Consider the following 16,750-nt stretch of genomic DNA (forward strand, 5'->3'; position numbering starts at 1 on the left):
ATTTTCTTTCTTTGTCTGTCTCATTAAGGAAAGAAAGCTTCACCAGTGTGGACACTGAGTCCTGGAACTTCTTAAACATTAATTCAGGGGTGTCAAACTCACAACGTCACGTGACGTATCCTGACGTATTGCGACTTTTTTTGCCATTGCCAGCATTGGGGTGGGCATGGTTTCGCTATGATGCATCCGGCCCGCGGGCCAGCAGTTTGACACCCATGCACTAAGTGCTGCAGCAGTGCTTACAAAAGTAAACTTAACCATAAAGAGAAAAACAATTGTACAAAAGCAAGCAAGCTTTATTCACAAGAGAATGCACAGGGCCTGATCCATGCCAAAAGAAGGTGTGATCATGAGAGGTTTTCTTTATTCTGGAATGTGAATGTTCTTTTGATTTATAGCAACTGATGGAAACAGTGTTTGATAGCCAGATTATCTGGATCACTATCCAGTAGGTACATAATTTTTTGTCTATTAATAATACTTTTCTTTGCAAGTATATGTGTAAAAATATTGGAAAGAAGATGCTTTGCCACACTGATTTTTATAAACAAAAATTTAATATTTCACTGTTAATCCAGTGGCCTGGGTGTGTTAAAATGATCCTTGAGTGTGTTCTGTGGAACCTCTATCACTCTTAAAAGTTCAATCAGACCTTCCAACTTCGTGAGATTTTTTTTGTGTGTGTGAGAATCAGAGTTGATCAGTGAGACCCCAGACGAGGCCAAAAGCAGCTTCAAAACCCCGCCAGCCTCAACACGCCCCAAGGAAAGGATTGGAAACAAAGAGTCAACCCCAGCACCAGAGTGGATGGATGGAGTGTTGGCATTCAGTCGACCCAAGTTGGAGAAGTGGGGGGGAGAGATTGAGAAAGCCACTGAAGCTGAAGTTCCCTTGTGCTACACTTGACTTGATTCTTCCAGAGAGCTGGAGTGTTGTGAGCGAAGAGCCTTGGAATGGACAGCACTGAGAGAGCGTTACTTGGCAATGGGCAGCAGCCAGTTGGTGGAGCAACTGAGGCAAAGGTCCAGCAGGTTGGAGATCTGAGGAAGGGAGCCAGTTCCACAACTGGATCCTAAACCCCAAGGGGGCTCGGCTCAACTACCAGCACTGACACCGACCACCAGCAGGAGCAGCGGCCATAGCAGTCAGCAAAGCAGCTAGCCCACAACCAGAGGTGACTTTGCATCCCTGCCCCAGTCTTGGGCTGGGATCCTGCAGTCCACTATTGGTGCCTGCTCCTCAGCCTGGGGGGAGTAGACTAGTGACTGCCACCAGTCCCCAGATATGGGGCTCACTTGTGGATATACCCATATGTCAGGATTTGGATGCTGTAACCCTGGCCTGTGCCAAGGCCACCCTCCCCCCCATTGGTGAGAACAACTTTTGAAGGGAATCTGAGAAGCTGGCATTTTTCCTCAACCAGGTCTGGACCCATTTTGAATGACATGGAGTGGAATACCCTGATGATGAGGCCTGGATGGATGTTGTAGTGGCCAACCTTGAAGGAGAGGTGATGGGATGGGTGGAAGATCTCCACTATGAGAGCTCCCCTGAGTTGGCAGATCTGGATGCATTTCTCTGCAGTCTCAGGGCCTGATTCGGGGACCCCATGCAAACCCGACGAGTGGAGGCAGAGGTCCACAATGTCAGGCAGGAGAACAGGCCCATGGCAAAGTACATCAGAGACTTTAGGAAAATCATGGGGAAGTTGAGACATGGCCAGAGCAACTCTTGGCCCAACACTTCCAAGAAGGGCTGAGCTGCAACCTGTTTCTCCGATGCCTAGCTCGACTGGTGTAGTGATTGGTAACAGTTGGTCACCACCATGGAGCTAGACCTGGTGGTGTACAAAGGCCACAGAGGGTTCGGTGGGTAGAGATGGACCCATGGAAAGTAAAGACCATCTTGGCCCCTTGTACCTGAAAACAACTACAGAGCTTCCTGGGTTTGCAAATTTTTACCAGAAGTTCATCCCCTTTTTTTTTTACCAAACTCACCTTGCCAATTGCCAAACTGTTAAAGATCGGGAGAGGGGGAGAAAACCCCCAGCCAAACCAGCCTTTGAATTGGACTGCCAAGCAGCATTTGAGAAGCTGAAGGGGTTGTTTATGGCCAGTCCAGTCCTAAAATACTCAGACCCAGAGGAATCATTTGTAACCCAAGCTGATGCCAGAGATGTGGCTGTGGTAGCAGTCCTCCTCCAGAAAAACAAGGAGGGGAACCTGCAACCATGTGCATATGAATGAAACAGAGTGATGGTGAGCCATGTGGAAGAAGGAGGCTTTCATAGTGTGATGGGCATTGCTGACATGGAGTTAATTCCTAGAGGGAGTAAAGTCCCCTTCAAAGTGTGGACTGACCATAAAAACTTAGAAGCCTTGAAGACCCAGTGCAAGCTTTGAACTGAAATACATCCCGGGGGGGGGGGGAAGAGAACTTCCTGGCAGATGCTCTGTCCCCCATGGTCCAGTACAGGAGCAGTTGGGAGGAAGTGGTGAGCTCCATCATTCTCACCACGCAGCAAACATCGCAAGCCACGACCAGGCAGCAGGAGAAGAAAAGGAGATAACCCCCACTGATACTTTCACCCAACAATTGAAGCAAGAGATACAAACTAACAAGTGGTTGGCATCCCATCAAAGAGATCTGACCATGAGAGAGGGGTTGAATGGAAGGGAGACAAATTGCATGTCCCAGACAGCCTGCAACTGCAAGTCGTGCACAGTCATAATGCTAAGCAGGCTGGCCACTTTGGATTCTTAAAAACATTACATCTAGTTAATCACCAGTTTTGGTGACCAAAGATGAAGAAGGACATTGAGAACTATGTGAGGAACTGCACAAATTGTGCAGCCAGTAAGAGGCTACCAGGGAAGGTCTGCTACAGCAGGTGGTTGACCTGGCTAGACCCTGGGAGGAGATAGCCATGGACTTTATAGTGGAGTTGCCAGAGAATGGGGGAAACACTGTGATTTGGACTGTAATAGACCTCTTCTCTAAGCAGGCTCCCTCCAAGCTCACTTCATTGCAAGTCCTGGATTCTCCTGAGAATGTTCATGCAGCAGATCTACCAACTGCACAGATTGCCTAAGTGCATCATTCAGACCATGGGATCCAATTTACTGCTAGGTTCTGGAGGGAGTTCGTAAGGATGATAGGGTCTTCACAGGGGCTCAGTTTCTCTTTCCATCTGAGTACAAATGGAGCCACAGAATGAACTAATGTGATAGTGGAACAGTACCTGCATTGCTATGTCAACTACCAGCAAACAAACTGGGCAGAGCCTTTGCCATTTGCAGAGGTAGCATGTAACAATGCAGTACACAGCAGCACCGGTTTCATCCCATTTAGGTTAGTCACAGGAGTGGAATTGGTGCCGACACCAGAGTGCCTCCAGGAACATTCCTCCTTGAGCATCCTGAGCGAATGGGGTGGATTTGTTCCAACGTGTTTGGGGCGATGCAAAGAAGGCTTTAACCAAAGCGGCCGAAAGTCAGAAAAAACAAGCAGATAAGAAGCGAGCTCTCCAGGAGGCGTTCCATGTAGGAGATAAAGTGTATCTTCTACTAAGTATCTTAAGTTGAGACAAACTTGCAAGAAATTAGGGCCAAAGTACATTGTAAAATTCATTAATCCGATGATAGTAGAACTTAAACTACCAAGGATATTGGGTAAAGTGCACTCAGTGTTACTGAAACTTACTGAAGCCATACCAGGGATCCATAATGAGACCAGGAGGGAAGCCAGCCCCAGCCCCAACAACGGTAGAGGGGAAAATGCATTATGAGGTCAAAAGAATCCTCGATTCCAGAATCCACAAAGGGAAGCTGCAGTACTTAATCCAATGGGAGGGTTATCCAATGTCAGAAGCTAAATGGGTAAAAGCTCATCACGTAAAAGTGGATCATTTGGTAAAGCGATTCTACACGAAGAACCCACGGAAGCCGGGGCCAGTACAAGAGAAAGATTAACAAGCAATAGCTTCATTCTCTTCTGCATAATGAAATATAGCCACAATTCTGTGTATCATACAAGTGAAGTACAGTATATTGGGTATACTTGGCCATCCACTATGATATATTTTGGTCTCTAGGATTAAAGCTTTTTAATCCCATCCCCACCCCCAAAAAAGATCAGATGTAACAACCCACATTTATTTTCCAGTAAGAAACCTTTTGTACCATATGCTTATCCATAAAAAATATGTACTTTATACTTTTCTTTGCAGTTATCAGCATCAAAAAATCCTCATGGAATACAGTCCATTGGAAGGAGCAAGTGCCAGCTTTCCATGAGGTTGAAAAGGTCACTTAAAATCCTATATTCTTGTCTAAACAATATTTGCCCTGGAATGAAGCTGTTTCAGTTTTTAGCAAGAGTCTACTGTGCCCATCACTCCTCTTCTTCCCCCCCCCTTGTGTGCTCTATGAAAAAGTTTGTATGGTAAATAATGATAGACTGTGTGGTGGGCCTTTGCTCTTCTGCCAAGCTCCTTTTAGTTTTGGCAGTGATTCTGTTTTCCCTGTCATCATCTAATGTATATTTATTTTACATAGCTACAAAGCCAGTGAAATTCCCTCTTAAATCCTAGGCTCAACAAGAAGCAAATCAATTTCTTTTATTAAAATTCCCTAATGTGTTCTCTTCTCTTCTCTTCTCTTCTCTTCTCTTCTCTTCTCTTCTCTTCTCTTCTCTTCTCTTCTCTTCTCTTCTCTTCTCTTCTCTTCTCTTCTCTACTTCTAAAAAGGTTCAGTGGTTTGAAAATGTCTGCCTTCAGAGCTTCACCAAAAACTGGTTTGACATCAGAGGCTATCTGATGAAAAAAGGGCTATTCATGAACAAGTCCTTATTTTGGACTAGTTTGATTAAGCTTAAGCAAGTATTCCCTGCAGGCAATCAGTTCTACAGCTATATTACTTTGAACCTTCATCAATGTGCATGTTTGAGAGCTTTGTGGCATTGTGCTTACATTCTTATTAGATTGAAGTTTGACTCTGGATTTGCAATTTCCAAGGGCTCTGTGTCTTATTTTCCAGCTTGGGGCTACTTAAAACAAGCTGGTCCACTGGAACATGTGAGTCAACATCTACATCATTCTCAGGCAAAGATGTCTTCTCTGAAGGTATGACACTGGGAAGTTAACACTTTAGGTAAAAGGATCTGATTTAAAAATATCATCAAGTCAAAAGATTTTGTGAGTAACTTTTCTCCAGTGTTTGGTGTGGTGGGGAGGGTGGGGTGTTATCTTTAATTTGGACTTCACTTCCCCTTGAGACCTAAATTTTGTGGGGGGGGAAAAATCTAAATCACTCTGGGCAAAAGTGGCAGCTTGGAATCAGACATAGAGTCAGGTAGGTTATCCTTCCAAAATGAATTTGAGACCTAGTTTATTTCTTAAGAAGACTTATATGGCCACCTATCTTCTATACAATAACTTAGGGGGAATGTCACAAAAACAGTAGTAAAAATACTAAAACTAAATGAAAACAACACTCCCCAGCTCTTACAGCTCAACACTCCCCAGCTAAAATGCCAATGACATGGATTGAAGCAAATATTACTTTAATACCAAAAGAAGATTCGGATTTGACCCAGATTAAGAACTATAGACCGATCTCATTGCTCAATGTGGATTATAAAATTTGTACTTCAATAATGGCGGAGAGATTGAAAAAATATTTAGTTGAATTTATACACTCAGATCAAAATGGCTTTTTTTACCAAAGAGACAAATTAAAAATAACTTAAGAGTGATAATAGATGAAGACAGGGTTGCCCCCTATCACCATTATTGTTTGTTTTAACATTAGAGATTTTATTAATTAAAATTCAACAGTCCTCTTTGATAAAGGGAATTTAAATAAAACAGAATGATTATAGACTGAGAGCTTTTGCTGATGACTTGGTTGTGACAGTATCCCAACCGTCAGAGTCGGTTATAGACTTGATGGAAATTATAACTCAGTATGGTAAGGTTTCTGGGTTTAAGGTGAATAGTAATAAGACTAAGATATTATCCAAGAATTTATCTATGAGTGAAAGGGATATGTTATCTAAATTAACAGGTTTTGAAATAGTGAAGAAGGTTAAATATCTAGGAGTATATATTGCAGCCTCAAATGTAAAATTGTATAAGAATAATTATGAAACACTATGGTTGAAGGTACAAAGGGACTTAAATAATTGGAAAAAATTACAATTATCATTACTGGGAAGAATTGCAGTTGTTAAAATGAATGTTCTACCAAAGTTTCTCTTTTTGTTTCAGATGATACCTATATTGAAAAAGGATGCCAACCTTGATCAATGGCAGAAGGGTATTAACAAATTTATCTGGGCGGGGAAAAAACCAAGAGTTAAATTTAAGATTTTACAAGATGCCAGGGAAAGAGGGGGACTCAAGGTGCCGAATTTGAAATTGTACTATGATGCGGTTGCCTTGACCTGGGTTAGTGATTGGCTTAATTTAACTAACAAGAGAATACTTCATCTTGAGGGATGGGATTTGGTATATGGATGGCATGCATACTTGCTTTATGACAAGAAGGTAGATAGGGCTTTTAAATCCCATATTCTTAGAAGTGCTTTATTGCGTGTCTGGAAAAAGTATTATTATAAGTTAAATTATAAAATACCGATTTGGGGAATTCCTGGACACGTGATAGAGGGCGTATCTATGGGAGTGAGTATGGATATGGTTTCTTATAAGGAACTACTTACTGTAGATTGCAAGGGAATGATTGGCAACTTAAACCAGTAGAGGAGTTAAGACAAGAAAACATAAGTTACTCTTGGTTTCAATATACCCAATTGAAAGCTAGGTGGAAGTCAGATCAAAAGGTTGGCATCACAATTACAGATCAAAATTTAGTAAAGCAAATTAGAGATTCAAATTGTGCACATATAAAGAGGATATATAATGCTTTAATTGAATTGGATTCGGAAACGGAATTGGTTAAAGACTGCATGATAAAGTGGGCACAAAATATTCAGGAACCAATTTCGTTGGACACCTGGGAGATAATTTGGGTCAGAAATGTTAACTTTACCTAGGCTCAAAATTTAAGAGAAAATTTTTATAAAATGTTTTATAGATGGCATCTGGATCCCAAGAAGTTGTCCAACATGTATCCTAATTTACAGTCTAAATGTTGGAGGTGTAGTAGTTTAGAAGCTACTTATTTTCACATGTGGTGGACTTGTAGAAATATAAAAGCTTTCTGGATTAAAATTTGGTGGAACATTCAAAAGATTTTTAAGAGAAAGATAAAGTTTTCCCCGCAATTGTTTTTATTGGGTATTGTTGTAGATTGTGATGTTAAAGAAACTAACTTGATGTTGAACATGATAACGGCAGCACGGTTACTGGTGGGACAATATTGGAAGAAGGATAGTTTGCCCACTGTAGAAGAATGGGTGTTTAAAGTTTCGAATCTTGCAGAAATGTCTAAGATTTCTGCTTATTTGAAGGATCATTCACAGGAAAGATATATTTCAGTTTGGAGGAGAAGGATAAATTATATTCAAAACAAATATGGGACCAAAAAGTTCCATTTAGCTTATGAGTAGATTTTAGTGGGATATTGTTATTGGTACGTTGTTTGTAGTTATGTTAAAAGAGAGTTAAAGCGCATTATGAATTTGGTTAATTGTATATTATGCATAATTTTTATTTAGAATATGATTATTGTAACTATAACCCTGTATTTAGCTCTGGGAAGTGGGTGGGGGGAAGTGGGTGGGTTTGGGGTGGGAGGGATTTGGGGATATATTGTAAAATTTTGTTTTTGTAAAACTCTTTAATAAAAAAAAGAGTGATAATAGATGTATTAGAATACTATGAGCTACATCCAGGGAAACAAATGGCATTAATATTCTTAGATGCTCAAAAGGCATTTGATAATCTTTCATGGCAATTTATGATTCATCAATTATAAATAATGGACTTTGGACAGAATTTTATAAATATGGTAAAAACAATATATAACAAACAAACAGCCAAAGTGATTGTGAATGGAGATTGTACTGAGAGCTTTGAAATAAGGAAAGGCACAAGGCAAGGATGCCCTTTATCCCCTCTGTTATTCATTTTCACTTTGGAAGTTTTAAATCGAAATATAAGACAAGATACAGAAATTAGAGGGTTGGGGATAAAGGGTGAAACATATAAGTTACAAGCATTTGCTGATGATTTAGTATTTATTTTGGAAGAACCCTTGGAGATGATCCCAAAATTGTGGGGGAAGATAGAACAATATGGAGAGATAGCGGAACTAAAAATAAATAAAGAAAAAACTAAGATAATAGTTAAGAACCTTACGGATAAGCAAAAAAGCCAATTGTCAGAAGCAACAGAGGTACAGATAGTGAAAAAGGTTAAATATTTGGGTGTATATTTATCAGCCAAATGCTCAACAATAAAAGAAGACAATTATACAAGGCTATTGAAACAAATCCCCTTCATGGATTACTGCCTTGTCGTGGTGAAGGGGCTTGCGTAATTCAATGAAGCTATGAGCTATGCCGTGCAGGGCCACCCAAGACGGAAAGGTCATAGCAGAGAGTTCTGACAAAACGTGATCCACTGGAGAAGGAAATGGCAAACCACTCCAGTATCTTTGCCATGAAAACCCTATGGACATTACCAAAAGGCAAAACGATATGACGCTGGAAGATGAGCCCCTCAGGTCGAAAGGCGTCCAATATGCTACTGGGGAAGAGCAGAGGGCTAGTACTAGTAGCGCCAGAAAGAATGAAGCGACTGGGCCAAAGCCGAAAGGACGCTCAGCTGTGGATATGTCTGGTGGTGAAAGGAAAGTCCGATACTGTAAAATTTTTCCTCCATAGGAACCTGGAATGTAAGATCCATGAATCAAGGAAAGCTGGACGTGGTCAGTAGGGAAAAGCGCTAGGCCAGTCAGGTATGAATTAAATCATATCCCTGTTCAATATACAGTAGAGGTGACAAATAGATTTAAGGAATTAGATCTGATAGACAGAGTGCCTGAAGAACTATGGACAGAGGTTCGCAACATTGTACAACAGGTAGCAACCAAAACCATCCCAAAGAAAAAGAAATGCAAGAAAGCAAAATGGCTGTCTGAGGAAGCTTTGCAAATAGCTGAGGAAAGGAGGGAAGCAAAAGGCAAGGAAGGGAGAAAAAAAAAGATATGCCCAATTAAATGCAGAATTCCAAAGAATAGCTAGAAGAGATAAGAATGCCTTCTTAAATGAACAATGCAAAGAAATAGAAGAAAACAATAGAATAAGGAGGACCAGAGATCTTTTCAAGAAAATTGGAGAGATGAAAGGAACGTTTCATGCAAAAATGGGCATGATAAAGGACCAAAATGTCAGGGACCTAACAGAGGCAGAAGAGATTAAGAAGAGGTGGCAAAATTACACAGAAGAACTATACAAGAATGAGCTTAACGTCCCTGATAATCACAATGAGGTGGTCACTGACCTCGAGCCAGACATCCTAGAATGTGAAGTGAAGTGGGCCTTAGAAAAGCTGAGCAACAACAAAGCTAGTGGAGGTGACAGTATTCCAGCTGAGCTATTCAAAATCTTAAAAGACGATGCAGTAAAAGTGCTACACTCAATTTGCCAGCAAATTTGGAAAACTCAACAATGGCCACAGGATTGGAAAAGATCAGTTTACATTCCAATTCCAAAGAAAGGCAGTGCCAAAGAATGTTCAAACTATCGCACCATTGCACTCATTTCTCATGCTAGTAAAGTTATGCTTAAAATTCTACAAACTAGACTCCAGCAGTATGTGGATCGAGAACTACCAGAAGTACAGGCAGGATTTCGAAGAGGCAGAGGAACTGGAGATCAAATTGCTAACATACGCTGGATCATGGAGAAAGCTAGAGAGTTCCAGAAAAACATCTACTTCTGCTTCATTGACTATGCTAAAGCCTTTGATTGTGTGGATCATAACAAACTGTGGCAAGTCCTTAAAGAGATGGGCATACCAGACCATCTTATTTGTCTCTTGAGAAACCTATATGCAGGCCAAGAAGCAACAGTGAGAACTGGACACGGAACCACTGATTGGTTCAAAATTGGGAAAGGAGTTCGGCAAGGCTGTATACTGTCGCCCTGCCTATTTAACTTATATGCAGAGCACATCTGGGAGAAAGGCAGGGCTAGATGAATCAAAAGTTGGAATTAAGATTGCCGGAAGAAACATCAACAACCTAAGATATGCAGATGATACCACTCTAATGGGAGAAAGTGAAGAGGAACTAAAGAGCCTCTTGTTGCGAGTGAAGAAGGAGAGTGCAAAACTTGGGTTGAAACTAAACATTAAGAAAACCAAGATCATGGCATCTGGCCCTCTCAATTCCTGGCAAATAGATGGGGAAGAAATGGAGGTAGTGACAGATTTTATTTTCCTGGGCTCCAAGATCACCACAGATGGGGACTGTAGCCAAGAAATTAAAAGACGCTTGCTCCTTGGGAGGAAAACCATGGCAAATCTAGACAGCACACTAAAAAGCAGAGACATCACCCTGTCAACAAAAGTGCGTATAGTCAAGGCTATGGTCTTCCCAGTTGCAATGTATGGCAGTGAAAGCTGGACCATAAGAAAGGCTGAGCGCCAAAGAATTGAAGCCTTTGAACTATGGTGCTGGAGAAGACTCCTGCGAGTTCTTTGGACTGCAAGGCGATCAAACCGGTCAGTCCTAGAGGAGATCAACCCTGACTGCTCTTTAGAAGGCCAGATCCTGAAGCTAAAACTCAAATACTTTGGCCACCTAATGAGAAGGAAGGACTCACTGGAGAAGAGCCTAATGCTGGGAAAGATTGAGGGCAATAGAAGAAGGGGACGACAGAGAATGAGGTGGCTGGATGGAGTTACTGAAGCAGGAGGCGTGAGCTTAAATGGACTCCAGAAGATGGTAGAGGACAGGAAGGCCTGGAGGAACATTGTCCATAGGGTCGCGATGGGTCGGACACGATTTCGCAACTAACAACAACAAAATTGAAACAAAGCTAGACCTGGAAAAGTGGAAGAATTTACAATTGTCATTACTAGGAAGAATTGCTACAGTTAAAATGAATATATTGCCTAAGATTTTATTTTTATTTCAAACAATTCCGATAAAACTTGGGAAAAAATTCTTCCAAGAGTTTGTATGGCAAGGAAAGAAAGCTAGAATAAAGATGAAAACGTTGCAAGATGCTAAGGAAAATGGAGGCTTTGGCCAATCTGAGTGGGCTTTGTATGATCAAGCATCTGTATTAACATGGGTGAAAGAATGGATAATGCTTAGGAATAAAATAATAATAATAATAATAATAATAATAATAATAATAATAATAATAATAATAATAATAATAATAACAACAACAACAACAACAACAACAACAATAATAATAATAATAATAAGAAGTTGGAAGGGACCTTGGAGGTCATCTAGTCCAACCCCCTGCTCAGGCAGGAAACCTTATACCATTTCAGGCAAATGGCTGTCCAGTCTCTTCTTAAAAACCTCCAGTGTTGGAGCATTCACCACCTCTGGAGGCAGGTTGTTCCACTGGTTAATTGTTCCAACTGTCAGGAAGTTTCTCCTTAGTTCTAGGTTGCTTCTCTCCTTGACTAGTTTCCATCTGTTGCTTCTTGTCCTGCTTTCAGGTGCTTTGGAGAATAGCTTGACTCCCTCTTCTTTGTGGTAGCCCCTGAGATATTGGAACACTGCGATCATGTCACCCCTCACTCTTCTCTTCGTTAAACTACACATACCCAATTCCAGCAACCGTTCCCTATATGTTTTGGCCTCCAGCCCCCTAATCATCTTTGTTGCTCTTCTCTGTACCCTTTCTAGAGTTTCGACATCTTTTTTACATCGTGGTGACCAAAACTGGATGCAGTATTCCAGGTGTGGCCTTACCAAAGCATTGTAAAGTGGTATTCATCCTGGATGAAACTGATTATCTGGACCCGTACCAATCGGGTTTCAGGCCTGGGCACAGCACGGAGACGGCATTGGTTGCGCTGGTGAATGATCTCTGGCGGGCTCAGGACAGGGGTTGTTCCTCTGTCCTAGTCCTATTAGATCTCTCAGTGGCTTTTGATACCATCGACCATGGTATCCTACTGCGGCGTCTCAGGGGGTTGGGAGTGGGCAGCACTGTTTTGCGGTGGTTCTCCTATCTCCTGGGCCGCTCGCAGTCGGTGTTGATGGGAGGGCAGAGGTCCGCCCTGAGGCCTCTTGTTTGTGGAGTTCCTCAGGGGTCGGTTCTCTCGCCCCTCCTGTTCAACATCTATATGAAGCCGCTGGGTGAGATCATTCGTGGTTTTGGGGTGGGGTATCATCAGTACGCTGATGATACCCAACTTTTTTTCTCTACCCCAAACCAACCCAGCGATGCCCTCGCTGTGATGTCCTGTTGCCTGGAAGCGGTCCAGATCTGGATGGGGAGAAACAGGCTTCGTCTCAATCCTGCCAAGACTGAGTGGCTGTGCATACCGGCATCTCGGGTCAACCAGACTATTCCATCTCTAATGATGGGGGGTGAGGTGTTACCCCCCGTTGATAGGGCTCGCAACTTGGGCGTCCTCCTGGATTCACAGCTCACTTTTGAAGACCATATAGGAGCCGTGACCAGGGGGGCTTTTGCCCAGGTTCGCCTGGAGCGCCAGTTGCGACCCTACCTGGATCGAGATGCCCTACACACAGTCACTCATGCGCTCGTGACCTCCCGTTTAGACTACTGCAATGCTCTCTACATGGGGCTGCCCTTGAGGACCACCCGGAGGCTTCAGCTGGTGCAGAATGCAGCCGCGTGAGTCCTGATCGGGGTCTCCCGATACTCCCATGTAACACCTCTACTCCGTGAGCTGCATTAACTTCCGGTTGCCCTTCGGGTGAGATTCAAGGTGCTGGTGATGACCTATAAAGCCCTAAATGGCGAGGGTCCGGGATATTTGAGGGGACACCTGCTGCCAGCATCAAGCTCCCTTCGTCCAGTGCGCTCCCACAGGGAGGGTCTTCTCAGGGTGCCGCTGGTTAAAGATTGCCGGCGGGTAACACCCAGGGGTAGGGCCTTCTCAGTGGGTGCGCCTGCCCTGTGGAACCAGCTGCCTGCGGAGCTTAGTACTGCCCCCAACCTCCGTTCATTCCGCCGGGACCTGAAGACCTGGCTCTTCGAGCTCTCTGGCCCAGGTTGAGAATTTTTTTAATTTTAATTTTAATTGGTTTTTTTTATTGTTCTCAGGGTTTTATTTAATCTTTTTAAATTTGTTTTAATGTTTGTATTGTCTCTCTTTTAAATGCCCTGTAAACCACCCTGAGTCCTTCGGGAAAGGGCGGTATATTAATCTAACTAACTAAATAAATAAAATAAATAAAATTAGTACTTCACTTGATCTTGATTATATCCCTTTGTTAATGCAGCCTAGCACTGTGTTGGCTTTTTTGGCAGCTGCAGCACACTGCTAGCTCATATTTAAGTGATTGTCTACTAGGACTCCGAGATCCCTCTCACAGTTACTACTATTGAGCAAGGTACCACCTATACTATACCTGTGCATTTGATTTTTCCTGCCTAAATGTAGAACCTTACTTTTTTCACCATTGAATTTCATTTTGTTAGATAGTGCCCAGTGTTCGAGTCTGTCCAGATCCTCCTGTATCTTAAGCCTATCTTCTGGAGTATTGGCTATTCCTGCCAGCTTGGTGTCATCTGCAAATTTGATGAGTTCCCCATCAATCCCCTCATCCAAGTCGTTAATGAAGATATTGAAGAGCACTGGGCTCAGAACAGAGCCCTGGGGCACCCCACTACACACTTCCTTCCATGTAGATGCAGTTCCATTGAGGACCACATGCTGAGTACGGCCTGTCAGCCAGCTACGAATCCATCTGGTGGTGATGCTGTCTAACCCACATTTTTCTATCTTATCAAGTAGTAGGTTGTGATCTACTTTATCAAATGCCTTACTGAAGTCCAAGTAAATTATATCTACAGCATTCCTCTGGTCCACTAATTTTGTCACTTGGTCAAAGAATGTAATAAGATTTGTCTGGCATGATCTGTTTTTGACAAACCCATGTTGACTTTTAGTGATGACTTTGTTTGCATCAAGGTGTTCGCTGATTTGTTGTTTGATTATCTTTTCCAAAATCTTCCCAGGTATTGAGGTCAGGCTGATAGGTCTATAGTTTCCTGGATCTATTTTTTCCCCTTTTTTGAAGATGGGAACTACATCAGCTCTCTTCCAGTCCTCTGGTAGTTCCCCAGTGCTCCAGGATCTATGAAAAATATAGTTCAGTGGTTCTGAGATCACGTCTGCCAGTTCCTTGAGAACTTTGGGATGTAATCCATCTGGCCCTGGTGATTTGAACTCGTCTAGGCTCGACAGGTGTTCACTTACCATTTTTTTGCCTATCTTAACTTGCGTGTCTATTCTGCTTTTTATGGCACTGGTTTTGGTAGGTTGGACTGTTTTTTCCCTTTGTGTAAAGACAGATGCAAAAAATGAGTTAAATAGTTCTGCTTTCTCCCTATTGCTTGTCACCTTCTTGCCACTTTCCCCCAGTAATGGACCAATCATTTCCTTAACCTTTTTCTTGTTTTTTATATGTTGAAAGAAGCATTTTTTGTTATTTTTGACTTTGGTCGCAAGCCTTAGTTCATTTTGAGCCTTAGCTTTCCTCACTTCATCTTTGCAGGCACGGGCTATTTGCTGATATTCGGACTTAGTTATGTGCCCCTCTTTCCAATTCTTATACTTGTCCTTCTGTTGTTGTTATATTTGGAGGGACATGACTTACAATTGGGGTGGCACGCTTTTTTGTGGTACGGGAAAAACAAAATCATAAGTATTTTCAAAATCACTGTATTAGAAATGCTTTGATAACAGTATGGGAAAAAATTAAAACTAAAATATATGTAAAAATCCCAGGGTGGTTATCAACGATGGAAGCTTTCTCACACCCAAATTTGTTAGATTTTGAAAAAACTTGGGCATATAGAGATATTTTGATACTGATGGGACATTAAAATCGAAACAAGAGCTGGAAAATCAGGGCATCAACATGTCATGGTGGGCACTGTTACAAATACAAAATAGATATGAAAAAGATGTGAAAATGTACAGATTTTATAAAGAATAAACTGTATTTGATAAGATATTGTTAACTTCTGATGATAAATTAATTAAGAAAATGTATAATTTTTTGTTAACTTTAGAGATGGAAAGTGAACAAACTAAAGAGACAATGACAAGGTGGGTGAAAAAATTTGGTTATAATATAGAATTAGAAAAATGGCAAAAATTATGGGAGAGAAATTATAAATTGACAATGTCAACTGCGTATAAAGAAAATTTATATAAAATGTTTTATAGATGGCACTTGCCACCGGCAAGATTAACACAAATGTTTAAAAATGTGTCAGATAAATGTTGGAAATGTAAACATAATTCAGGTACGTACTATCATATCTGGTGGACATGTGACAAAATAAAGGCCTATTGGAAAAAAATACATGCTTGGTTAAAAAAAAATATTAGGAGAACATGTAGTATTTAATCCTGAATTTTTTTATTAGGTATAATACCAGAAAAGATTAATAAGCAAAATTTATATTTGGTTCTATATATTACAATGGCAGCAAGAATAATCTATGCACAAGGTTGGAAGAATGAACAAATACCATCAGAGGAAGAAGTAATTAAAAAAATACTGGAATGCGTTGAGATGGACGGACTATGAGGCTGAAAGACAAAGAAGAAACAGAATATTACCAAAGCTGGAATTTATTCTACAAATGGTTAGAGGAGAGAACCAAACAGGAGGACTTGATTATGTATTAGCATTTTATGAACCCAGATCACACGCTGATTGAAAAATTAACATATGTATGTAGAGAAAAAAAACAATAAAAAGCTTACTATATATATAAAAAAAGAACAGCTCTCCCAATCCTCAAAACTGGTCCAGAAAATGATCAATGTTTATTTATTTATTTTTTTAAAATCCCATTTATATCCCGCCCTTCTCCGAAGACTCAGGGCGGCTTACAATCTAAAGCACAAATCAATGTGCTTAGCAATAGCCTTCATTCTATGTATATAGACTACTGTATGTATATAGACTACTGTATATAGACTACTGTCTAGACTACTGTAATGCTCTCTACATGGGGCTGCCCTTGAGGTCCACCCAGAGACTCCAACCGGTGCAGAATGCAGCCGCGCGAGTTGTCTTGGGTGTTTCCCGATACTCCCATGTTACACCTTTGCTCCGTGAGCTGCATTGGCTACCGGTTGCTCTCCGGGTGAGGTTCAAGGTGTTAGTTATGACTTACAAAGCCCTTCATGGCATGGGTCCGGATTACCTACGGCAACACCTGCGGCCGGCGTCAACATCCCTCCGTCCAGTGCGCTCCCACAGAGAGGGCCTCCTCAGGGTGCTGCCGATCAAAGAATGCCGATTGGTGACCCCCAGGGGGAGAGCGTTCTCTGTCGGCGCGCCAGACCTTTGGAACCGCTTACCGGTTGAGCTCCGGATGGCCCCCGACCTTCGCTCCTTCCGGCGCAATCTCAAAACATTCTTTTTTGAAGTTGGCCTGGTCTGACGGGATGGGGTTGGGTTTTTAAAACTAGTTTTAACTTTAATATGTATTGATTTATGGGCATGATGTTTAATGGCTTTTTAATTTTTGTATTCGATTTTTATTGTGTATTGCCCTGTTCACCGCCCTGAGTCCTTCGGGAGAAGGGCAGTAT

Source organism: Vipera ursinii (genome assembly GCF_947247035.1).
Source record: "Vipera ursinii genome assembly, chromosome: 1".
Lineage (NCBI taxonomy): Eukaryota > Metazoa > Chordata > Lepidosauria > Squamata > Viperidae > Vipera > Vipera ursinii.